At 40.3% G+C, this 26,969-nt stretch overlaps 1 long non-coding RNA gene across 1 annotated transcript in view; it reads left to right on the top strand.

Annotated features, from left to right (window-relative positions):
- The window catches only part of LOC123364959, a 53,262-nt gene extending 42,508 nt beyond the window's left edge, over positions 1-10,754 (top strand). Inside the window, exon 4 of the long non-coding RNA XR_006577375.1 lies at positions 10,452-10,754. This is a non-coding gene — a long non-coding RNA (uncharacterized LOC123364959). The remainder of the gene's footprint in view (positions 1-10,451) is intronic.
- Positions 10,755-26,969: the final 16,215 nt, after the last annotated feature.

Below are 26,969 nucleotides of genomic sequence, written 5' to 3'. Positions count from 1 at the left end.
CCTGTAACCATTCTTGCCTCATCTGGGAGTGAGTTCCACAATCCAGCTCCTAAATTGAATGTCCCAGGCTCCCGCTATTCCGTATCCTATTACCATAATTCTTGTGGGAGGGACATGCAATCTTTCAGGTAGATTTGTGTTCATAGTGACTTGTGACAGGCTACTGTATTTTATACCAGTTACAGCTATTTCTTGCATGTGGCTTTGCTCCTAGAAGTGAGACTGACACTAATTTTCTTTCCTTTCTGCTGCTCCTGTCATAGACTGTCAGACACTTGCAGAGATCTATGGGTGCAACAGGGAGAGAGTAGACACTTCCATGCCAGTACCTCACTGGCTGAAGTTAATGAGTATTCCTAATAACTCACTAGGTCTTCTATTTCATGGTGTTTTACTGGAATGGAGTTACCTATGGAAATCGTGGAATTTGCTGGATCTATGAACTTTCAAAAGCAGACTGTTTATGATTGCTCTTTCTTGTCTGGGGACAGAGAGTTTTGATCTCAGCCTGAAAGAGTTGTTGATCAGCATAAGAAATGGGGAGAATGGCACTGCTTCTTTGTGTTTCCTAAATCAACATCAGTCTAGAAATCAGGTTTGACCAGCTATAGATGTGGGGCCAAAAATTACATTTGAGAAGTTTTGGGTCTTTATTTCAGAGGAGCCATGAACATATATATATTTGTCTCTCAGGCCACTCAGTCTTGGGAAATCCATCATCATCACAGGCAGAATTTTGATCAGCTCCTGGATATTTCTAAAGACTGTTTTTTCTATTTCTATGGGTTAAGTGAAAGCATTTCATTCTAGGATAGAGAAACATTTCCTCAGTTTTGGGAAACTGATTTTATCATTTATTTATAACTATCTTTGCAGTCGTCTTCACTGAATATTTTCATATTCTTTACTCTGTTTTCTTCCTTGAATAGGCTATAAAATTTAAGTTGTCCTTCCTTTTAAATTTCCCTTCCTTCTCTTTTTCCTCCTATTTTCTTTGTTTCTACAGGTTGATTTTAATTTAAAAGTAGAATGGGATCTGGGTGAGCACAAATATTTTTCTATTAATATTGATTTGAATTAAAAATAAATTTGCTTTGGTTCTGTTTGCCCGCTTTTCTGTTATGTGAATATTTGAGCAACTGAATTCTATTGCCAAAATGTTCACAGAAAATAAATGTTCTATTGTCCCATGTGTGAGTGTTTGTGCCTGGTGATCCTTACAGGTCATGTCTGGCTTTAGGGTCCAATTCTGCCATCATTTATATATGTGAGTAAAGGCCTGTTAGCTTACATTGAACTACTAACCCGAGTAAAGATAATCATATGTATAATTGTTTGTGGCAATGGCCTCCCATAATGGAAGCTATTTGAGCCAGGAATTGTTTTCTATTGATTCCTGTGAAGCACTTAGTATGCTTTTGGATGATATCAAACTGTCACATTATTTATTTAACACACCCAAACAGGAAAAATAAGAAAAAGAACATCTATGCCACCAGGTTGTCCCAAGGCTCCTTTAATTCCATGCCTGGTTCTGCCAACCTTCACTCTTGCAAGTAGTCCTATTAGAGCCAATGAGTAAAAAAAAATAGTTACTAAAAGCTTAAGTCGCACTGGTGCTCAAGATTTTATCCATGGACACTATAAGACTATTTGAATGAGTAAGAGTTTGCAGGATCTGCACCCATGATGACAAAACACTTCAGAATAACCAACTGAATAGTACTTTAGTAATACATTTTTTCATTGTTACATTTTTATTTATTTGCACTAGGTGTTAGGAGCAGAGGTAAGGTTAAATCAGAGAAAGATGAAATACCCACTGAGAACATCATGAAGAGAACAAGTTAGAAAATGTGACATACTAGAGGAAAACATGTATACAATTTAAATTCATATTTGTTGATTTTGACTGTAACTTTTGAGTTTTCTAGTTTCTAAATTCTAATCTTTTATTTTTGGAATGTCACAAAACAAATATGATTAAGGCACTTGATATCTGTTTTTTTTTTAAAGGGATTCCAAACACCAGCATGTAGCTCAGACATCACACTCGAGCAATGACCACTGTGAAGAGTTGCTAGCGTATTTGGTGATACGATTAACCAAATATGTATGGCTCCTAACTGAAAGAAAATTCCACCTTGACCAGATTGAATTATCTACCTCACCACTTCTGACTGAGTTTGGCCCCACCACATATGTTGAAAATCAAGAAGCCCTGAAAAATATTTGAGCTGCAACATGTGAAATGGACCATGCACCTCCTAGCTGGTAAAATCCAATAAAGAATAAGTGTCCACAACTAATTGAACTTGTCATAGATCATTTAGAGAAGCACACATCATTCAGAGAAGCACACATGCCAAACTTCTTGAATAGGGCAAACTGTTGCCTTTTTCATGTGGGGGTGAGGAGTCACTTCTGTGATAGGCTCCAGCACCTGGCTTGTGAATTGTCTGGCCAGGTGGCTCCCAGACCAGATATACAAGTCCCACAGGAGGAACAGCAGCTCAGTCTGCTCAAAGTCACTCCAGGGACTGAGATGGCTACAACAACACTGCATACTCAAATATATATTGCATTCTAAACTGATGCAGCCACAGCCTCTACTGAAATACGAGAGTGCCTGCAAGAAATCAGCTCTTGGTTGACGAGTCAGCTGGCTGAAGCTGGATCCAGGTAGAACCAAAGAGATGCTAGCTGTAAAAAGGGAACTCTTCAAAGAATCGGCAGGGGTGTTGTCTCCACCTTGCCTTGAGGTGTTGGAAACTCCATGAAATCCACTAGGGATTGCTATTGGTTATATGTAGAAAGTGCTCAGATACTAAGCTAATAGGTGCCAGTATAAAACCCTAAGAAAGACGGAGAGTGTGGCCTATTCATTTATGATGAGTCAGATTTGCTTCAGTTGTGTTTTTTTCATGGCTGATGAACACCTGGAAGTCAGGTGTAATATTTTTAAGGGAGAGTACTATCTTTTTCCTTACACTATGTCAGAGAACATGCTTGTCATCACAGCCTAACAATTCAAAGTGACAGGGTATTGTTTCTGTTCACATAGGGGGAAAAATACCTTCTCCCTTAGTCCACACAAAGCTCTGAAAATCACACTGCAATACAGTGTTACTTCCTTCTGTCCAATGTTGCGTTATTAAGTCATGACAACTATAATTCAAACAATATGGTTGAGATTTTCACAGTTTTGTAATAGATTTAGCTATGCATCTTCCATTAAAATAGAAAAATTCTCTGCAGAGCTTTGCCAACAATTTAAGGCCTCAATCCTGTAAAGAATAAGGTATTTGATAATCTTGGCACACTGTGAGTAGTCCCATGCCACTCAAACATAATTTAAAATTTATTATATAGTGAAAATTGCTTACCTTATCAAAACCATGAACTTCTATATGCTTATCTTATGGCTTGCCTTATCAGGGTTATCAACACCAAGAACTTCTATTACAGGGGTTGGCAACCTCTGGCACACGGCTCACCAGGGTAAGCACCCTGGCGGGCCAGGCCAGTTTGTTTACCTGCTGTGTCGGCAGGTTAGGCCGATTGTGGCTCCCACTGGCTGCAGTTCACCATCCCAGGCCAATGGGGGTGGCGGGAAGCGGCACGGGCCGAGGGATGCACTGGCCGTGTCTTCCCGCCACTCCCATTGGCCTGGAGCAGCAAACCACGGCCGGTGGGAACCATGATCAGCCGAACCTGCTTACCCTGGCGAGCGGCTTACCAGAGGTTGCCGACCCCTGTTCTATTACATGCCTTCTGCCAAGTAGTAGCCGGTGTTCAGGACTTGTAGGCTGGTTTCTCTCTGGAGGAGAAATAAGTTACATGGAGTATGGGTGTATTCTTAATGCAACTTGTTTTATTTCCACATATACACCAGCTCTGGAAAAGAGTTCGTCAAACAGCATGCAGGGCACTCTCTTCTTTCAGAAACCTTACCCCAATCCTAATGCTGTGTTCTTAGGGAGCAATTCTGCCTTAATAATTTACTTTTGCATTTCTTCAAAGATAGAACAGTGCTGTGATGCTAAGAAAAAGAAATTGTTCATAGAACTGATCAGATAATGGAATTTCTAATCTGCTGGGAAATTCTAGTATTTCAACATTTATTTTCATCCTAAAACAGGATAAAGTTGATATATCAACACTTTTTGTAGAGTGAAAAGTTCTGAAAAAAATGAATTTAGAATGTTGAAAGATTGTTTCCGTGTCTGCCTGATCTGCCATGGTGCCACATGGGAAGTTGTAATGTGCTCTCTTGTCCCCATTCTCCTATATAGGCTGGGCTCCCAGGATCCCAAAATGCATTGTAGGGTCTTCTTTTGGCTGGGCTGAGCTGTTGTAGTGCATTGTGGGCACCTCATGATCACAGTACATCATGACAATGGGCAAATGAGGCACCTGAACTTCATCTCAGGTGGCTACGGAAATTAATGTTGACATGAGCTGAAACAAAATGTTTATTATAAAATTAACCTCATAGAAAATTAAAAAAAAAAATCTGGTAAAAGCAATATTTTCTTGTGTAACAGAGATCTAGCAAAGACCATAATTTCTGTCAAGAACATTTTGATAGAAAATTCCCAGCCAGCTCAATTTACAAAACTGTGTAACCACATCTGGTGACCCCTGCATAACAATATTTTTACAAGATTAAAAAATAAAAGGCTGTGGCACCCAATGCAAACAGAAAGCACTGCCTCAAATAGTGTTTAAATAATGTTACTTTATTAAATAAGCAGTATGATACCTATAGACATTTGCTACTGTTTCAACAGTATCTTACTTTGAGCCAATAACGCTTGTTACCCTGAGAAGGCAAAATCTCATTTATGTAAACGCTTCACATCATGGACAGGAAGAAAAGCAGCAGAAACATGAAAGGAACATACTTTGTGTTGAAATGTTAGCCATACGTAAAAAAGAATTAATCCCTGCTTTAATCTTCACAAAAGCTTAACTATTTCGCCTCCACAACATACCAGTTTATTCTCCCTGTGATATGATGCCTTGTAAACAAGCATTGTCTGCCAGTCCTGGCTTTATGAAATGTTTCAGTAAGATACTGGCATTTCATGTTTCTGTCTCTTCCAGTAATTATGTTGAATATTAAAATGTCAGTTTCCATCTGAAGGGAAATCAACCTACTGACAGCTTGGGAAAGCTGCGAATGTCATCACTTCTTATATACCAACGAGCGTGGCATTTTTTCCAGCTGGAATTAAAAAACAAAGGGACAAATCCTCTGCTCAGTCTGGCATGACTAGTAGGCGGGGGTGCCTTTATCCCAGGAAGCAGTGATAGTGAAAAAGGACTTGAGGGACATGGTGGATAATCAGCTGACCACACAAGAATAATTAAAGGATTGGAAAACATGCCCTTAGACTAATAGATTCAAGGAGCTCAATGTGCTTAATTTAACAAATAGAAGTTTAAGTGCTGACTTGATCACTATCTAGAAGTATTCTACATGGGGAATAAATATTTCATAATGGTCTATTCAATCTAGCAGCAAATGGTGTAACAAAATCCAGTGGCTGGAAGTTGTAGTTAGACAAATTCAGAATGGAATAAGATATAAATAATTAACAGTGATAGTAATTAACCACTGGAACAACTTATCAAAGGTTGAGGTGGATTCTACATCACTGGAAACTTTTCAATCAAGATTGGATGTTTTTCTAACAGATATGGTCTAGTTCAGGGGTCTCAAACACGTGGCCCGCAGAGTTATTTCCTGTGGCCGCCAAGCTCCCCTCCCCTGCTGCCCACTGCCCCCCCCAGCGCACCATGTCCCCGCTCCTCTGCATATCTCCAGGCGCTTCCCACTGCCAAACAACTGTTTGGCGGTGCTTAGTGTTTTCCAGGAGGGAGGTGGGAGGAGCGGGGAGCTGCACGCTCAGGGGAGGAGGCGGAGAAGAGGCAGGGCAGGGGCGGGGATTTGGGGAAGGGAGGGGGTGCTGTTGGGGTGGGTACTTTGAGGGAGAGGTTGGAATGGGGTCGGGGAAGGAGTGGGAAGAGGCGGGGCGGGGAGGGGCCTCATGGAAGGGATGGAGTAGGGGTGGGGCCAGAGGTGTGGTGGGGGGCATTTGTATCTTTATATGAAAAAGGTGTCAGTGCTGTGGCCCTCGGGCCAATGTACTAATCCTCATGTGGCACTCTTGGTGTTTTGAGTTTGAGATCCCTGGTCTAGTTGAATCAGGAATTAGTTCAGAGAAGTCCTATGGCCTGTATCATGAAGGGGGTCAGAGTAGATGGACACAGTGGTCCCTTCTGGCCTTATAATTTATGAATGTAATGTTTGACAGATACTTTGGAAATGGGAAGGAAATCTTCCCTTTCTAGCAGCAGATTGATGGCAGAACAGTATCACAGAAACTAACCAGCACAACAGCCAGTGGCGCTCCACATGTGGCAGGAGGATCCATTCAGCTACAAATTCTGTCCCAGAAGCTGTTCCCTACTAGCTACGGAAACTGGCAAAGTTAAAAGAATGTGTAGCGCTATAAAAAGGGTTGGAAAACTGTCTGTGAGTTTATTTTCACAAACAAACTTCAGTACTTCTTCAGGAGTGGAATGTTTCTTAAGTTGTCTTGAAAAAGCCTGAACCTCACTACACAAAAATGTAGCATCAATGTCTTGAATTTTCATGAGTTAATGCCTACTCCAATTTTATACAAAATTCTCTTATCTGTTTTGCTGTTTTCTTTTGCAAGGTGTGGATATCATATAGAAATCCAAATACTGACTCTAGCTGCTGCATCTAATGAAATCTTTCATCAACCAAGTGAATACCTGTATCAAGGAATGCAAAGTAGAAATTCACTTTGAATTTTTGTTTTGGGTTCTAAATGGGTGTGGCTCATCTTTCATACGAAAGCTGCTGTTTCTTTTGCCGAATGTGAACTGGCTCTGGTTCAAATTTTGTTGGAAAGTCTTTTTCTTCAGCAAGCTAGAGAGAATCTACCAGTGTTCTTTTGAACCCTTAATCACTTCTGAATTCCTCCAGAATATTTTTAGTTTGCTGCAGTTTTTGAATAGCAGAATGTATGTTCAAGTTCTTTTCCTGAAGCTGCTTACTAGTGAGGATAATCTCGAAAAGGAAATCATACCACAAAATGAGTGAAGTCACAAATTTGAACTTGGAAAGGCCATTTTCAAGAGCTTCTGCATCTGAACGTGCCATGTTGCTAGATCATCCAGTAAAGGTAATATCATCAGAAATTTCAATTAGGGCATCATAAATGTTTCCAAGTTCATAGCGAAGAGTCTTCAAAGCATCAATGTGACTCTCCCATCTTGTCTAACTATGTGGTTTCATAGTTAGAGAATTCACATGGTGAGTCAGAATCTCCCAATGGCGTGTTGAGCCTGAGAAAAACACACAAACACATTGCACCAGGTCAAAGAAACTGCTTGCCTAAAACCAGCATCTAATAGCATCATTGACAACCAAATTCAGAGAATGCGCACTGCAAGGAATGAAAAAGGCCCTAGGATTGATTTTTATCATTTTCCTTTGCACACCATTATCTTTACCTTTCATATTACTTCCATTATCATAGCCTTGGCCACATAAGTTTTCAACAGATAATGACATTGTTTCAAGCTCTTGTAGGATAGTTTGAGTCACAAATGCTCCAGTCATCTCCTTCAGTGGTAAGAAACCCCAAAAATGTTCCTTTATGAGCACTTCAACATTATCTTCATCTGCATACTTTTTCATATCCACTTTTTCATATCATCATCATTTGTTCAACATGACTCACATCTGGTGTACAGTCCAGTATTATTGAAATGTATTTTGCAGAATGGGCGGCTTCTATAATTTCATTTTTAATGGCGTTTCCTAGGATTTGAATCAGTTCATTCTGCATATTTTTTCATAAGTAATGAATGTGTGTTTCATGATCAGTTATTTTATGTAGATGCTCCTTCATGACTGCATCAAACAAAGCTAGGTATTCAACAAATTTTAGAAAGTTTCTGTTACCTGTAGTGTATAATTTTTAATTTCTATCGTGGCCACAGAATGCTAAATTTTGCTCACTGAGAACTCTCACTAAAGCAATCAGATGCTTTAATATTTGTTGACAATATTCTTTTTCCTTGATCACACGTAAATTTTCTTCATCGATAGTTTTTTCCTTTTTTCAATCATAATTCAAGTTCTTTCCAATGTTGAAAACATTCCAAATTTTTTGTACTTCTTTCATGTGAAGAGAGAATTGAAGATATGTTTTTCCAGTCCTTCGAACCATTTTCAATAAGTCATGTACGAATTGCTTGATTTCTAAGCAGCTTGCAGCAAAAGCAAAACAGAGTCCTTTGACACTGAATATTGTAACCAGTGTTGATGAATTTCTTCCCCATTAATGAGTTTCCTCTTGTAATGCTGAGCAGAGAATTTTCTTTTATTTCCTTCCTAAGGGAAGGGAAATTCCTGAACTTTTTCGGGTCCATGTTCCATGAGAATTTGCCGCACACTGTCATCACATCTGGGCCATGAAGCTGGGTCTCCATACTGTCACTTGTTTGTAACTTCCTCATCCTTTCTTCCTTCTACTTCATTTACTTCAATTTCTGCATGTGTCTCTGAAGGTGAATACATTTTCTCCACTTCCATATCAGTCTGATGCTTTGAGCTGCCTTCATCTAGAAATAAGTTTCCATCATCTTGAGTTTCCAAACTGCTTTTTTGTGGTTATGAGCTACCTTCATCTCGAAGTAATATATCTTCATCTTGATGTTCCAAACTGCTTTCATGTGGATGTGAGCTAACCTCCTCTTCACATAAAATTCCTTCATCTGGATGCTGTGAATTGCTTCCATTCAGGAAGTATCCCTGCTGTTTTGCTTCCGCCTTTTCCTTCTCAGCCTTTTGTTTACGATACTCAGCTCCTGTGTATTTTCTTTTTCCTCTTTCTTCCATGGGACATTTGGATATTGTTATGTACTGTGCTCCTGACTGCAAGCATTATAGCATTAAGGATGGCTGACACGCCCATCACATGGTTGGTGATCTAAACCACATTGCAGCCATCCCAACACATCTTTTCACTGCTTAAAGGTTCAATGATTAGTAACATACACTCGCTTGCCTATTAAAACAGTTAGTTGCATCATTTACATGGAAACAAAATGGTCTTTTTCATCATTATAACCCAACACCCGTTGTTTGGAAAGTAATCCCCTTCCTCATGGTTACCCACTTGGAGTGTGATGTCATCACTTTCATAGTCTATTAAGCGTTAACGCTGTTACTTTTCTCCTATAGACCTTATTTATTCCATGTGAACCAGTTATAACAAAAAAAAGTTAATAATTATACAGCCCGATAATAACACTAAAGTTTAATAACACTTAAAGATACTCACATTTTGGATTTATAACGCTGAAGGACGTTATTCTTTATTCTTCGGCACCAAGAAACACAATTTTCCACAGTATTAGCTTGATTCTTAATCATCTACCTGGGACCTGTTAAAATGATTTCCGGTTATGCGACCTTGATGTATATTTGAGTTAGGTGTCACTAGCATTGCAGATCTTGCCGTTGGCAAATGTGTTTAATTGTGGCTGAGTTATTGCTTATCAAAATTGCGGAGTGGGTCGTCTTGACCCTACGTCACAAATTGGAAAAAAAACGCTGAAATATTATTTATTTTTGCAGTAAATAAAAGATTTGACATATTAATACATTCTCAGAAATGTAGATAAATAAATTATAATTCATATCTCCTCCGTACATGCGGGAGAATTGAAATAATGAAATCTTCATTATTTTATTTGTTTTTTTTATCTTTTTCATTTTTTTAAAATTTGATTTTTTTCCTTGTCCCATTTAACTTGGCACCCTAGGCGACTGCCTAGTTCACCTATATGGATGGGCCATCCCTGCTTGGGTGTGAATTTCAGTCTTTAAGCTGTTCATTTCTAATTAGTTATATGCTATTGTTTTTCTGACTGCATGAGTGCTGAACACAAATACTGGAGCTTGCAAATTTAATATTCTCTTTCAGAGACTACACACACATTACTTGCAAAACTTCTTTCCTCAAATATTTATAAAATTGCTTTCTATTGGCATGAACAGTTGCTGAAAGGGAACAAAAGCAGTGCAAACATGAATCAACTTAATTTACATGAATATCCACAGAAAAATGGTTTGATGAGTTCACCTAGCTCTAATAGTGAGGGGAGAAGATGCAACTTCCTTTGTATTGCTTTGAAAATGTACACCTCAAAATTACCTGGGATTTTATGTGATTAGGTGTGGAAACAATACTACATTTCAAAAGTAGCTATATGAACAATGGTTTACTGAAATATCTCTGGGCATTGGCTTGGTCCATGATTCACATAACAGAGAGAAATGAACTACAGTAATGGAACAAAATTATCATCTTTGGTGTATATTTTCTTTTTTGTAATAGACAGAATATGGAACTGCTAGTGAGAAGATACTGCAACAGCTGATGTGCAGCAGGCATTCTTCAGACAAAGCCAAGAGATGAAACTCAAGAACTCTTATTCTATTTTAGTGAAAAGATCTGATGACAATCCCAAGGAAGTATTACTAGAGGGCAAAGTGTTAGGAAAGCAATCAGCAGATGAACTGATAAAATGTTGGTGGAGCAGTATCACATATTGGATGAGTCTGTGAATTAATGATCAAACAAGGTTGCAGAAAGATGGAAAGGACTTGGAAAATGCTTTTGCTTTATGCTATCATCAACTCCCCAAATTAAAGAATATAGTACTCACAGTAAATCCACAGCAGCAATAAAGTCTAACTGTATTATAGGAAAAAACAACACTTGCAGCTATTGTTTCAGAAATGTATCATCTTCTGTTATACTAACCGTGGCTCATTCGTCAAGCTTATCCTCATTAGGTGAACATAACATATTATTTGTACTATTTATTAAACTATTAAAAGTATGCACTATACTACTTGATGCAGGTAATAAATGAAAGGAAAACGTCATACTAGGGAAAAAAGCTTCATACTTTTAAAAACAGATTGGAAGATGACCTTAAGAAGTGCACGTTGGTTTTTAAAATGAATTTTCTTTGCTTGATGAATCATTAAATCTCTGATGTTGACAGATAATTTTCTGATACCAACAGATCGATAAATTGATTCCTCTCTACCAGGTTGCTGCAGTATGCAAGAGTTACAGATATTTGATCAGATTCTAGTCTCTGTTAGGGTAATGTAACGGCAGAATAATTCTAGTGAATTCAGTAGATGTGCTTTGGTTTGACACTGATATGAATAAGAATTGAGAATGGAATATTGCCCATTCTTTCCAGAATGAAGGCAGGCAGGCAGGCAGGCAGGCAGGTAGGCAAATCAGAATAAAATATCACTTTTTTATATTCTCACTGAAATGTAAAATCTTTTATCATTTCAGCTATAACTAACTGCTCATACTAAAACACGTAAAGCCTTACATAATCTGTGGGTTTTAAAAGTCATAGGCCATATTTATGCCAATGATTTTTTTAAAGGTAGGAGACAATTGATATCACCGGAGACTTCTGTTAAAAACTCACCCACCCACACACACACACACACACACACAAAACTGTAACCATCTTTGGATTTTTATATTAGAGGACATCATTAATTTTATTTTTTCTAATTTTCAGAAATGTTTAATACACACTATAACAATAAATTATCAGGGAATGTACATTTATTTAAAGGAAATAAACATTGCAATTATATTGCTATACTTTGGACATAGATGTTATCAGGTCAAAATCATAAAGTACTGCAACTTATATAAAACAAACATATAGAACTTCATTTAAAAAATCAGTTCAGGTTGCTAAGTGAAAACAATATAGTAACATATCACATTATTAAAGAAGCTCCAGATGTTATAAATAAAGGAATAGTTTAGGGCATCTATGATATTCCAGGGTGCAATCCAGAGCAGTGAGGGGCTGTCATCACTTGCCCTATAACTTGGGGTGCCTTACAATGCTTTGTTGTTGTAGCTCCTAACATGGGCTTCTCACAAACAAACAAACAGCATGAAGGTCACACCCTGAGTGTTTGTGTATAGCCACAGCCCTGGTCCAGCAGCCTGTCAGCAACACACCAGTCACACTATGGTTTCCAGTAGCCTTGGTTACTACTTGCAGGGAGACCCCAACATAGTACCAGTCCTGGATTTCACCCCCCCACCCCCAAAAATGTGTGTTCTGCACTGCCTAGCCCTCTTCTGGACAGTCTAAATATATCAGGTCCATTGCTCCTCTAAAGGGACTAATATACAACTGTCTGCTACCTTAAATGAAGTTACTCAAACAGTTGACAACACTGGATTAGTTTTAATTAAAGAATAAAACAAGTTTATTTACATACAAAGAGGTAGGTTTTACATGAGTACCAGTATAAGGCAGTAAAGTCAGAAATGGTTACAAGAGAAATAAAGATAAAACACTTCCGAAACATAGCAAACTAGCCTTCGTTCAAAGTGAAGTTCATATCACATGCTGACCAAATTTCAGATCAGGCTTTGCTCCAATGGCTTTTTGTTGTCTTAGGTTAAAATAGAGAGATAGGTAGGCAAAGACAATTTGGTGTGTTTTTTGCCTCTCACCCTTATAGTTCAGTTACCCTTTGAAATGCATTTTCCTGAGGGTTACCCCTAGATAAAGTTCCTTCCACCTGTGAGGATGGAGCCAGGGGTCTGGTAGTGAAAGAGGTTGCATGCTGTTTCTTCTCATCTCTCTATCCTGAAATGCAGATTTTTCTTATCTCCTGTCTTCCTCCTCTTGCTGAGGACCCTGTTTACAACTTATATATATATTCAGGTAAACACACACTCCTTTAAGACCTGCTTGACCACAGGTGCCGACTTTCAAAAGTACTGGAGGGTGCTCAACCCCTGGCTCTGCCCCAGGTCCCACCCCCAGTCCACCCGTTCCCCCAAGGCCCCGCCCCACCTCTTCCCACCCCTGCTCTACCCCTGCCCAGTTCTGCCCCCCCACCCCTGAGCACACCATGTCCTTGCTCCTCCCGTCTCCCTCCCAGCCTCCTGTATGCTGTGAAACAGCTGTTTGCAGTGGGCAGGAGGTGTGGGGAGGGAGGAGGAGGCACTGATCCATGAGGTCTGCTGGCAGGTGGGAGGCACTAGGGGGAAGGAGACGTTCTGATGTGGGGCTGCTGGTGGGTGCTTAGCTTATGTGCTTGAGCAGTTCAGCCTAATTGAGGCTACCTGGGTTTGAACATGTGCTGCCAACATAATTCAGGGGGAATTTATAACTTTACATATAATGTTGCTTCATATATTTCACAATGATATTATTGGCCCTTGAGTTTAGTTTTTAATTGATACCACCCAAGGCATATTTGGTACAAAGTTTATTACAATAGTGCCTTCAGTCACAGCATCATACTGCTCACACAGCTAACATAAGCACATGATTTCAAACAGGGGCGGCTCCAGGTCCCAGCACGCCAAGCGCGTGCTTGGGGCGGCATGCTGCAGGGGGTGCTCTGTCGGTCACCGGGAGGGCGGCAGGCGGCTCCGGTGGACCTCCCGCAGACGTGCCTGTGGAGGGTCCGTTGGTCCCGCGGCTTTGGTGGAGCATCCGCAGGCATGCCTGCGGGAGGTCCACTGGAGCTGTGGGACTGGCAGAATGCCCCCTGTGGCGTGCCGCCATGCTTGGGGCGGCGAAATGGCTAGAGCCGCCCCTGATTTCAAAGGAATGCATAGTATGTCACCTCACAGAACACCTTAACTCTGTCCCATGGATTATTTTGAAAGTGGTTATTCAGTCTGGATTTCAATATCTAAATATTTTATTTTAAAAGCTACTGTACATTTGAGAATATTAAGAGTTACCGTATTTAGCAACTCCTAGGTATTTTTGGTTAACAATGTTTATGTAATTTAATACAAAAAATACAGAGCATTGCTGCTGTATGGTCTCTTCCTTGCTGGCCCTGCCTCAGTCCTTCCTTCTTTCTGTCCTGTCTGCAGAGCAGGGTGCCCAGGACAGTAGAAAAGAAACAGTTCCTGCACTCTCCAGAACTGTATGTATATAAGTCTGTCTTAGGGTTTCCTCTAGCACCTAGAAGTGCTTTCTAGCTTAATTTGAAATCCTGAGTGTCATATCTCACTGTCACCCAATCAGGGAAATCTGCGCACACAACAATAAACTAACGGATATTAAAAAAATATTAAATAAAAAAGCACATAACATGATGTGACCCATGAAATTGAAAAACTGATATAAATTCACGCTAGCATTATAAACCAACATATAAAAAGAACATTGGCTGGCAGATTTAGTCATTCTTAACAGGCACTCATCTTCTAACTACATAACTCAGAACATTAATCTTCTGCACCAGGGCCATTTTGACTTAATAATAAAAACCAACACTAACTGATTTGATTGTGATGTAGAAAAATGTTTAATCTTGTTTCAGAATTTTCTCAATTTTCTCATTTCATTAAAGTAACAAATACACTCAGTCCTATCTCCACTAGATACATGCTTTGAGTCAATCAAACTGCTAAATGAAAGTCTACATATCTTTTGTAGTACTGCATGTATGAAAATTTTTGGGAAACGTCCTGGAGATCATCTGTTTTTTTCATAGAAATCATTTGGTATTTATCACTATCATTTTAAACATGTCTTTGTTGAAATGAAATTGAGAATATAAGAGCTGACATGGCAACTAAAAAAGGCACAACCACTGAGTTTGCTTAGCTGCTCTACTAAACAGTTAATGAAGGATTTGTTTGAGTCGCACTTTCTGCTCTTGGAACACACAGAGCTATGACAACTTTATAAACAAAGAGGAGAGGAACCCAAGCCACAAAGACTAGAACTGGATCCAGATCCAAAATCCTTAATAAATCAGTGGTGGAAATGGGATTTTGCTACAGCCTATTCCAGAGACAGGAGTTACCTGTGAAGTTTGGATGTGAATCTGAAGTCATAATCCAGTTTCCAGGAAGCTTGGGGATGTCTGTATACAAACATTTGATTCAGGCAATTTTTCAACAAAAAGCTGAGCATAGAGGCCAAACTATGCTAAAGCTGCTATATAGGTTATCATTGATAAGTAATCCAATCTGTAAGTAAAGAAGCATTATGTGTCCTTAATACACCAGTTATGCTAAAGTCTTTAGGCACAGGGAAATGACACTGCTGTAAAAATCTAATGTTGCATGTGTGCTTACTTACAGCAATTATCCTGTACTAAACTACTGTGAGCCTGAGCAAAGAGATCCTATAGGTTAATTGTATCAGCCCATGTGGCATATCAGTAAAATCAATAGAGCCCTGTTATTTCCCCTTAGGGAGGAGGTGTTTCTAGATGAAATATGGTGACTGGGTCTTTCACTAAAAATCAAATGTAATAAGATGAAAATGTGCAGGAACGTACAGCATTGTTGAGCTACGAGGACTGGAGGTTGTGGGAAAATGGTAGCATTCTAGGGTCCTGATTCAGAACAGTGTATACTCGAGTACCTAGGTATTTTGACCAGAATTTGGGTCTCATTTTTTATTGGCACTATCATAGCAGTGTGTCTTATTTGTGCATGACACTAGTTCCAGATATTAAATGTATAGTAGTAGGCAAAGATGCAATAGACAGATGTATTTTGAAATATGCCTCTAATACTTAGAGTGGGTTCATGACTATTTAGTCAGGGATGGGAAATGTAAGGATAAACAGTCAATGTATGAGGAATGACATTCTGAAATCGCAAACCCTGTCTCCAAATCTGAATAAAAATTAAGATGAGAAAAGCAGTGTCATAATGGTTAATGAGTACTCAGGTTGCAGAAATAGAGGAAGTTATTTGAATCTGAGGTGAAAAGCTTCAATCAGCTTTATATAGTAAATGCTGATACATACTGTAGGCAGATTTAGGAGGAGATAAAATGAGATACCAGGTCTAGATGCCATTGTTTTTAATGTAATATCCAGAGCAGCGAGACTGAGGTCACCCTCCCGTTCACTGTAGATACAGATCACTGGAGAGATGTTCTACATTTTCAGTTTCTAGGAGGTTCAGATGACCTGATAATCCACAGGCATTTTGTATGTACCAAAATGGACTGGGAATTTCAATACTAGGCCATCTGTAATGATACAACTGACTGATATTTTTTCAGTGAATTCTGAATCTTGATGTGACACCATTATGGTGAACACACTCCATCTGATTTTAGTAGAAGTTAGACACATCAGTTAAACTGCAATTATATGGCAAGTATACTGTTTATACCACCTCTTAGGTAGAGAGATAGGGCCAGTTCTTCTGCTGCAGGGTACAGGGCCAATGGTTATTTCCAGGTTCACAGGCTGGGTCTATGGCAGTGGTTTGAGTTTAGACTACTCTGAACTGTTTTAGTTGGTCCTACTCTAGCCTGTGCCATCTAGTAACAGCCTACATAGGGCCTTTGCTAGCTGTGACTAGCAAAGAACATCAGGACTTGGGTATGTCTTCTCTCTCTCCTCGGCCAGGGCTGGAAGAAATAGAGGGGACATTCGAGCCAGCTATGCTGGCTCTATGATTTCTGACAACTCCCTTATGCTGGGGAGATTCTCAGCTGGGAAGTGCTAATCAATTTCCAGCCTCTTTGAACAGTCAGAGTGATACAAAAAGGCTAGATGGCTTTCAAGAGCAAATAAGGTCCATAAGTTGAAGTGTACACCTTGAAGTGTACCCTGAATTCATTTGTTAAGATACATTATTTGTCTCAGGGTGTAATGATCTTTCCATTAGAGGGGTTGGCCTTTTAGGTGAACCATGAATATAACTTCTTCCTGCTGGCTGTATTAAGTCAAATTTGAATTGTTTTCGTGCCATCAGACATTGCTTAAGGTGTGAACAAGGCTCACCATCCTCTCCATCATGGTCCACTCTTGCATGTCAGTTATGTGACTAAGTCCCACAAGTTTACTGTCTCTGAGTAGTGTTTGATGGAGGAATTCTTTTGTTTTTCCCCTTTGCATTTTCCTCTAGCTGCCCAATGGCACACCTGCTATGGCAGATGCTCTGGCTTCATTATTAGTGCATGTCCCAAGTAGTTCAATCTCCTTTTCTGGATATCCTTAGCGATAAGAAGTTGTTGAATTCTCTGACAAATCTTTTTATTTTATAAATTCATTCCATTTAATACCTAGTATTTTCCTGAGGCATTGGTTTTCAAAGACATTTAAACATCTCTTTACTTTTGATGGATTTCCAACGTTCACATCCATATGTTAAGATAGAAATAACATTTGAGTTGAAGATTTGCAGTTTGATCTTTAAGTTGTAGATTTTCTATGACCAAGCCTTGTTTAAGGTGATAAATCCAGCTGCTGCTTTGCCAATTTATGATGTTATTTTCTCCTGAGCTTCCCCATTGGCTTGCATGTTACTGCCAAAATATATGAATTGACTCATTTTCTCTATTCCTTTGCCTTCTAAAGTAATGTTTGAGTTGACAGTTGCTGGGATTTTCATTAGATTTGTTTTTCCATAAATGATTATTGACCCCATCTTTTTTTTTAAATGCTGGATAGGGTTGTTGTTTTTTTCTTTTTTCTTTTTTTTGTCTTTATTTGAATGTTGGTTGGGCTGTCGCTTAAGAATATGTTGTCAACAAATTTAAGATTTTCTACTTTCTTGTTTGAGTCAGTCAATGCCTGCATTGTACCATCTGTGTTTTCTCTGATAGGAAACAGAATGCATTCTTGTTTGACGTTGGTATCTATGTTGAACCATTCACTCTAGCCTTCATTTATTTTAACTATGTATGCTGCACTTTGATATAAAGCCCGCATTATGTTAATTAATTTTGTAGGCATACCATAACACTTCAAGATTCTCCCGAGTGAATTACAATGGAGGCTGTCAAATGCATTATTGAAATATATGAAGGTTATAATGGGTGAGTTCTACCATTCAATGCTCTCTTCATTATTTACTTTTACTGTGAAAATTTGGTAGACATATAATCTTCTGGTTCAAAATCCATCCGGCTATTCATTTAGGCATGCCTTGACTGCTTCTCTTATTCTCCTTAAGATGATACTGCAGAAGACTTTACCTATCACTGAAAGGAATGTAACACCTTTCCAATTGTTGCAATCATTTAGATCAGGTTTTTTCTTTTTTGAATATAATGGTATTTTCCATTTTTCTGGAAGCTTTTCCTGCTCCCATAGTTTGTTGAAGAGTTCTGTGATTTTATCAAAAGTCTCATCATCACAGACTTTTAGCATTTCCCCAATGATTAACTCTTTACCTGCAGCTTTTCCAAGTTTTTACTGCCTTTTTCACTTTTGGTGGATTTTATGTAAGACGTTAAGATGTCTAATTTTGGGTCTTTAATTTCTTTCTCGAAAATCAATATTTTCTTCTGGTGTTAATCTGTGTAGCTCTTTTTGGAAGTGCTCTGTGCATCACTCTTTGTTGTTTTTCTGTTGATAAGTTTGTCCTAGTTTATCCCTGACAGGACCTGCACCTGGTGTAAACGTTCCAGATAGGAGCTTGTTGAATGGATAGAGTTTATTGTTACATCTTTTAGCAGCTGCTTCAGTTTCTTTGGCAATGTAATCCAAGTACTTCTTCTTGTCTCTTCACATGCTGCTTTTATTGCTCTGATTTCTGTTTTATACAGATTGTTTTGCTGCTTCTTTTTCCAGGGCTGTTTTTGAAGAGGAGTTGTTTGCTTTGACTTGTTTCCTTGTTTCACACAATTCCATGTATCCTCACTTATCCAGGCTTTAGGTCCACTTGTCTGGAAACCAGCTACAGTTATGTGATATTGTCAACCAGAAAAGACCATGATATATCAATATGGCTTCTTGTACTGTCTCCAAGTCTTATAGCACCTGGAGTCTGTTCTTCAGTTTGAAATTGCTGTTGTAATGTGTTGCTTATTAGCCTTTTACTGTCTATTTTCTTAATACATTTTCGTAGATTCCAAGGCCAGAAGGGCCAATTGTGATCATTTAGCCTGACCAGCTGTATAACACAGGACATAGAACTTCCCCAAATTAATTCCTAGAACATATATTTTAGAAAAAAAATCAGTCTTGATAAATACACATTAGTCTGAGTTGATATATATGGCATTGATGCCAAAGAGACTTCCAAAGAGTGTGCATAACACCTGTAGCCTTGCTGATTGTTTTTCATGTCAGCAAGATAACATCTCTCCTTGGGGACAATGAGATGACTAATCCAACTTCTTGCCCATTAGTTACAATGGGTAGGGGTAAAGAGCCATCAGCCACTTTCATCAGTTTGGTCTTCTTCCAGTTGACTTAAGGAACGAGCTTACTTACTTACTTCTTTAAATATATTGAGACCATTGATGAGATTAGTTTGTGAGGATGCAGATATAGCTGGGTCATCCACACATTCCAGTTCTGTTATATAGAAGTCATGCAGTACCACCTCTGGTATGTGTCTTGTCATGGCTTCCATCATTTGGCCAATAATGGTGTTGAACAGATCAGAGGCAGCCATGCACTTGTAACGGCTGCCACGGTTGTGCACAACCCATTGGACATCCTAGTATCTGAGATTTACTTGGGGATTGGTCCTGCTTTGAGCAGGGGTTTGGACTAGATGACCTCCTGATGTCCCTTCCAACCCTGATATTCTATGATTCTACCTATGAAAACACAGCTCTCACTTTGGCGACACATTTCTATGCAAAGGTTGAGGAGCTTGCCAGACACACCAGAAGATTGCAAGCAGAGCCAAAAGGAACAGTGATCAACAGAGTCTAAGGCATTTTTCCTGAATCCAAACTCTTGGGCTTTTTCAATAATTTGTCTAATGCTAAAAATCTGGTTCAATGTCAAGAGAAAAATCCAGCTTGCTGTAGGTAGCATAGATTCCTTATGTCTTAATAAGCTCAAGAAGCAACAGCATGAAGAGTTTGCTTGGAATAGAATTGGAGTGGAAACATTCCAATGGAAGCAGTAGCTTCTGTCCCTTTATATGGCTATGAAATCTTGGCCAGCATAGAGATGCAACTGTGCCAGCTGGACACTTTCAGCAGGAAACAGTAAGGACATTTTGAAGGCACATGGTAGTTTCATCATGTTATGAATTAGAAGGTCATGCTGTGGACCAGCTAGCCTCCGGTGTCTTACCAAGTGACTCAGTGCAGGCTCTGGTGACTTGGCCATCTGCTCTGTATACTGGGGTCTATACCAGCATGCCAACTTTACTAGTTTGATCCAACAAAAGCTGGATGGAGAACACCATGCAGATGGCCCCGCACACGCTGGAGAGATGTGGCTTCCAACATTGAACACTTCACCCTTAATATACAGTAGGCTGTAACATTGGCAGGAGATTGACATTTCAGGTGATCTGACGTGTGCATGAATGAATCCAATGTTGATTTAACCCTTGGTCAATTATTGCAATAGCTAATTACCATCACCATTAAAAATGTATGCCTTATTTCCAGTCTGAACTTGTCTAGCTTCAATTTCCAGCCTTTGGATCATGTCATATCTTTCTCTGCTAGACCGAAGAGCCCATTATCAAATATTCCCCATGTGGGTACTTACAGACTGCAATCAAATTACTCCTTAAACTTTTCTTTTTAAAGCTGAATAGTTTGAATACTTTGAATCTATCACTATAAGGCACGTTTTTGAATCATTTATTCATTTTCATGACTCTTCTCTAAACTCTTTCCAATTTATCAACATCCTTCTTGAATTGTGGACACAGAACTGCACACAGTATTCCAACAGTGGTTGCATCCAGGCCAAATATAGAAGCAAAATAACCTCATTTTTTCTACTCAAGATTCCCCTGTTTATGCATCCCATGACCACATCAACTCTTTTGTGCACAGTGTTGCACTGGGAGTTCATGTTGAGCTGATTATACACCATCACCCCGAATCTTCTCCAGAGTTCCGGATTCGCATGATAGAGTCCCCTATCCTGTAACTATGGTCTACATTCTTTGTTCCTAAATATATCCATTTACATTTAGCTGTATTAAAACACGTATTGTTTGTTTGTTTGTTCAGATTACCAAGCAATCCAGATCACTCTGTATCAATGACCTGTCCTCTTCATTATTTACCATTCCCCCAATTTTTATGTCACCTTCAAACTTTATCAGTGATTATTTAAGTTTTTTTTCCAGGTCACTGAAAAAATATTAAATAGTGCAGGGTCAAGAACCAATTCCTGTAGAAATGCATTTGATGATGCTTCCCCATATACAATTACATTTTGAGATATCAGCTAGCCAGCTTTTAATCTATTTGTGTGCCATGTTAATTTTGTATAATTTTATTTTTTTAATCAAAACGTCATGTGGTACTAAGGCAAGTGCCTTACAGAAGTCTAAGTATATTTAATCAGCACCATTACTTTTATCAACCAAACTTTTAAGCTCATAAAAAGAGATCAAATTAGTTTGGCAGGATCTATTTTCCATAAACCAATTTTGATTGCCATTAATTATATTAGCCTCATTTAATTCTTTATTAATTGAGTTCCTTGTCAGCCCTTGCCCCTAATAGATGTCAGAGTGATAGACTTAAAATAACCAAGTCATCCTATTTACCCTTTTTGTATATTGCCCATTAGCTTTCTTTCAGACTCCTGGAACTTCTCTAGTGTTCCAAGACTTATTGAAAATCAGAATTAACAGTCCAGTGAGTTCCTGAGTCAACTCTTTTAAAACTCTTGGATACAAGTTCTCTGGACTGCTGATTTAAAAATGTCTAACTTTAGTGGCTGCTGTTTAACATCCTCCTGAGATACTTGTGGAATTGAAAGAGTATTATATGATGATGTTATGACTACATCATCTGTTTTTCTGAAAGACAAAACAGATATATTTATTGAGCACTTCTGCCTTTTCCATATTCTTATTGATAATTCTACCATTTCCATTTAGTAATGGACCAATACCATAGTTATGATTCTTTTTGTTGCTTAAAAATCTCCTCCTCCTCCTTAACTTTCCTTGCCATAGATTTCTCCTTGTGCCCCTTTGCTCCCCTTATCATTTTCTTACAGTTCCTAGTTTCTGATTTGCATGTATTACTATCAACTTCCCCTTTCTTCCATTTGTTTTTGTGTGTGTCATTTTTGTAACCAATACAGTTCTGTTCCTTGATTGTGGCTTTTGGGGCACCTAGTAAAATGTTCTTAAATAATCACATTTTTCTGATTAAGTTCATCCAAGCTGATTTGAATCATAATTGTTTTCAGCTTTTTGAAATTGGCCCTTTAAAAGCAGCAAGCATATTTATTACTGGTTTGGACTTTATTCTGTTTCCACATTACAGATATCCTTACATCAAGAACACTTATATCTAAGTTACCACTATTCTTTAGTTCTGTATTCAATTCTTCTTTATCTGTCAAGACAAAGTCTAATACAGAATTCCTAGTGTTGGATGAAACACTTTCTAAGTTAGGAAATTGTCTATAATATTTAGACATTTCAAGGATGATTCAGTACTCCACCATTTAGACCTCCAGTGAGTCTGTCTGATTGAAGTCCCCCAGGATCTCACAATTTTTTTTCCCTACACAATATAGATAGGAGCGAAAGGAATGTGTTCTTTATGGTGAATTGGTGGTCTGTAGCATACCCCAACTTATGCTTTATCTGTTAGGACATTGATCCGTAAGTATTCAACACCCTGTTCTTTTGAATGATTAGTGACTCAAAAACTGCTAATGCCATTTTTGTATAGAGTGCCACTCCCCCACCCCTTTTTCTCTCTTGATCCTTCTTAAATAGTTTATAACCGTTGACTTTTAACATTCCTGTTATGTGAATCATCCCACCAGGTATCAGTAATGCTCATATCTCCTTTTTACCCTCCCCTTTTTGTTAGTTTAACGCTCTTTAGACTACTCAAAGCAGCCTGTCCTTGAGGAGATTGATTCTCTTTCTCCTGAGATGGAGACCATCCAAAATACACAGCTCCTTCTGTCCACAGAAAGTGGACCAATCCTCCACAAAACCAAAACCTACTCCGCTTACCTAACCAGCAATTCACTTCCAGTATCTTCTGCCTTCTGTCTTCCTTTGCTTGTGGGTCAGGGAGGATCTCAGAAAACGCTGTTTGAATATTCTTCCTGTTCAGCATGCTTCCACTTTCCTTGAAGTCATCTATTATCTGTGACATATCCTTCAATGCAGTGTCATTAGTGCAGATATGAATCATCACTAGGGCCCTACCAAAGTCATTGTCCATTTTGGTCAATTTCATGGTCATAGGAGTTTAAAAATAATAAATTTTATTATTTCAGCTATTTAAATCTGAAATGTCATGGTGTTGTAATTGTAGGGGTCCTGACCCAAAAGGAGCTTTGGGGGGGGTCGGATGGTTATTGTAGGGGCTGTGCGGTATTGCTACCCTTACTTCTGCGCTGCTGCTGGTGGCAGTGCTGCCTTCAGAGCTGGGCAGCTGGAGAGTGATGGCTGCTGGCCGGGAGCCCAGCTCTGAAGGTAGAGCCGCTGCCAGTATCAGCGCAGAAGTAAGGATGGCATGGTATGGTATTGCCACCCTTACTTCTGTGCTGCTGCGTGCAGAGCTGGTACCTTAGTCAGCAGCTGTCACTCTCCGGCCGCCCAGCTCTGACGGCAGCAGTGCAGAAGTAAGGGTGGCCTGGAATGGTATTGCCACCCTTACTTCTGCGCTGTTGCTGGCGGGGTGCTGCCTGCAGAGCTGGGCACCGGCCAAGAGCTGCCTCTCTCTGGCCACCCAACTCTGAAGGCAGTGCAGAAGCGAGGGTGACAATATCGCGACCCCTCTGCTGTGCTCCCCTTTGGTTCAGTACTTCCAATTTGAGAAATGTTGGTCTCCCCCATGAAATCTGTATAGTATAAGGTAAAAGCACACAGAAGACCAGATGTCATGGAGCGAGACCAGATTTCACAGTCTTTGATGTGTTTTTCATGGCCGTGAATTTGCTAGGGACCTAATCATCACCAATGCATCTTGCTTGTCAACTTTAGAAAAATATCCAATCTTATCTCATGTCTTGGCTCTGGGAAGGCAAAACACTGTCCTGTTGTCTGCCTGGCCATTGAAGAATGTTCTTTCAATTCTTCTGACTATTGAATCCCCAACAAAGATGGCCTGTCTTCCTTGGACAGTTGGAGAACAATTTGTGGGTCAGTTTGATTTTTCTTACATGTTAGGCCAAGCTGCCATCTACAGGTGTTTCCCATACATTTCTCCATTCCCTTGAACCAGATGGATCTTGAGTGTTAACATTCACAATTTTGATGTTGACAAGGTGATATTGATTGGAAACTTCTAGTTGTTTGGAATTCCTCCTTGTCCTTTTTTCTCTAGTGGCCACAGACTACCCATCTTCATTTGTCTGCAGGCTTGCAGAATTCTGCCATGATCTTCTGCCTCTGATGGTTACAAACTGCCTGCCCTCCTCTCTGACTTCCTCTCTCTCCAACTCCGTGGTGGCCAGCTCCTTTCTTCCTTGAACCTGGGGTATTGATCAATGTTCCCTCTAAGCTGCGTGCCTGCACAGCCACTCAGCTGTCAATCAAGTGCCGGGCAATTCAGGTACCTCTCCCCCCACTGCCGCACTGTTCCTGCCCTCTGCCTTGGAGCCCCTGGCCAGCTCCTTCTGGGAGCCTCCTGCTTGCTGTGCAGAGTGGGGAGAGGGATGGGGGGGCTAATGTCAGGGTGTTCCTGTCCTTCCACCCCTTCCCGCCCATGTACCCCATCTCCACAGAGCACAAGGAGCATTCAGACTGGTGAATGCTGATCTACTTAAAGGGGCAGTGCCTGTCTCTCATACACTCCCCCAGCACACACACACACACACACACACACACACACTTGTATTATTGTTATTGTTACTTCTTGGTACTTCCTGCAATGCACATATATTCTCTATAATTTTATTCTTTCAAAGTGCTGTTATTTTAGTTTTTTGACTGCTCTGTGCATTTCATAATTTATTTTTTTTCGTATGCTGAAATTTAATTCTTTGAGTAGTGAGTTCTAGAATGCCTAACCTACCCTTACTGGGGTAATTATCCCTCTGGTAACTTTTTTAAAGTTTTTACCTAGGGTTTTTTGTTTTGTTTTTACTAGCGGTGCACATCCGCATATTACCTCAATATCGGTACATACAACAAAATCCAAGCAGAGGAAATTCATTCAGGCTTCAGGCTGGAAAGAGACCATGGCATCATCTGTTGCAAATCACCACCATTGTTCTATTGCTGGCCACCTTGCAATTACACATAGAGGTGACCCAGAAAGGAAAACCTCTCCCACTCCCTCTCTCAGTGCCCTCCATAACTTTCCTGTTAGCTGCCTCTCTTCACAGCTCTCAAGTTCAACTAGCAACTGACTTTTTATACCAAATCTCCCTGTTCAGCTCAGCTTTGCCCCTCAGGACCAGGGAGTAATTAACCACTCAGACTTCAAAAGGTAGGGTTGATCAAAGCTCCAAGGGCCAGAGCTTTGTGGACTTTTCCAAGGCACCAATAAACAGACCTGCCTGGAGTGCTTACTCAGGGGACCATGGCCCAGCCATGCAGCCCATACACAGAGACCAAACAAACAGTCAAACAAACAACTCATAGATGGACCAAACATGCCACTCACCAAGTCCAGCTATCTCCAAGCACAAAGTCTGCAACTACACCCTCCGAAGCTCTCCTGTTAGCTGCCTCTGTTCATGGCTCTCTCCCCTGTCTTTTGGCATGGAGGGGTTATTTTTCTTGAGTCTGACCTCCAGTCTTGCCAACATCAGCTACTCTGTGTGCTGTGACCTCCTGAATGGTTGACCTACATTTCCTTCCAATACTTAGATAGTCGGTCTGGTTCCTGGTGACTCCATCTGGAAAATTCCCAATTATTTTATGAATACATTTAGGCGAAGAGACCTGGGGCAGGGGGCGCGGGGAGAGCCGCCTGCAGCAAGTAAGAGGGGGCGCGGCACGCAGGGGAAACGCACCCCGCCCCAGCTCACCTCTGCTCCGCCTTCTCCTCTGAGCTTCTGAGCCCTGCTCTGCTTCTCTCCCTCCCAGGCTTGCAGCGCCAAACGACTGATTGGCGCTGCAAGCCTGGGAGGTGGGAGAAGTGGAGCGGCAACGGCGTGCTCGGGGAGGAGGTGGAGCAGAGGTGAGCTGCCACACGGCTCCTCGGGCCGGGGGGAGCTGCCGCAGGGGGAGCCACCTCATGGCAGAGGGGGGGGAGCTGCTAAGGGGGGGGTGCCTTAGGGCGGAGGGCTGCCACAGGGTGGGGTGAGGGGGCACAAGGTGGAAGTTTCACTTAGGGCGCGAAACATCCTTGCACCCGCCCTGCAGAAACCTACTTTCATAGCTTTAGCTTTAATAAAGAATGTGGAATGATAGAAGAAATAAAAGGAATCCTGTGCTGGAGATATCTCTGTGGCTCTTTCAATGTATTAGAATTCTAGGGCCAGATTCACTAAATGTGGTGGATGGAAATATACTTTCCATCTTCACTGATTAGGCCACCTGTGCTTTGGTGAGTTTCACTCAAGGGAAAGAAGGTATTTCCACTACTGCTCTCCCTTTGGGTTTTCTGCTTGGGGGGGGAGGGGGCCTGGAGTCCCATAGGAGCTCTTATTGGGGAGAATGCTGAGGGCATGTGCTGAGCCCCTTCTTAGCTTACATGGGCTACTTAGGTGGTTTGACCTGCCATTGTTGAGGAATGTGATGCCAATTTCCTGCACCACCACTTGCCCCCTTCCCAGCTGCCTTTGAGACCAGGTTAGATATTTAGATAAATTTAGCCCCTAGTAACCAATTGCCTTAATCTTTGAAGAAGGTGATGGAATTTTTAAGAGCAAAGGAATGAATTAATGAGCACCTCACCTCTGCACTTCTTGTGACAGAAAATATTTACTGCGAGGGCAATATCACTCCACCATGTTATGCTCAGTTGCTTTCCCA

The sequence above is a fragment of the Mauremys mutica genome, chromosome 2 (assembly GCF_020497125.1).
Source record: "Mauremys mutica isolate MM-2020 ecotype Southern chromosome 2, ASM2049712v1, whole genome shotgun sequence".
Classification (NCBI taxonomy): domain Eukaryota; kingdom Metazoa; phylum Chordata; order Testudines; family Geoemydidae; genus Mauremys; species Mauremys mutica.
The sequence above is the reverse complement of the archived record's forward strand: the minus strand, read 5'-3'. Positions and strand labels throughout refer to the sequence as shown.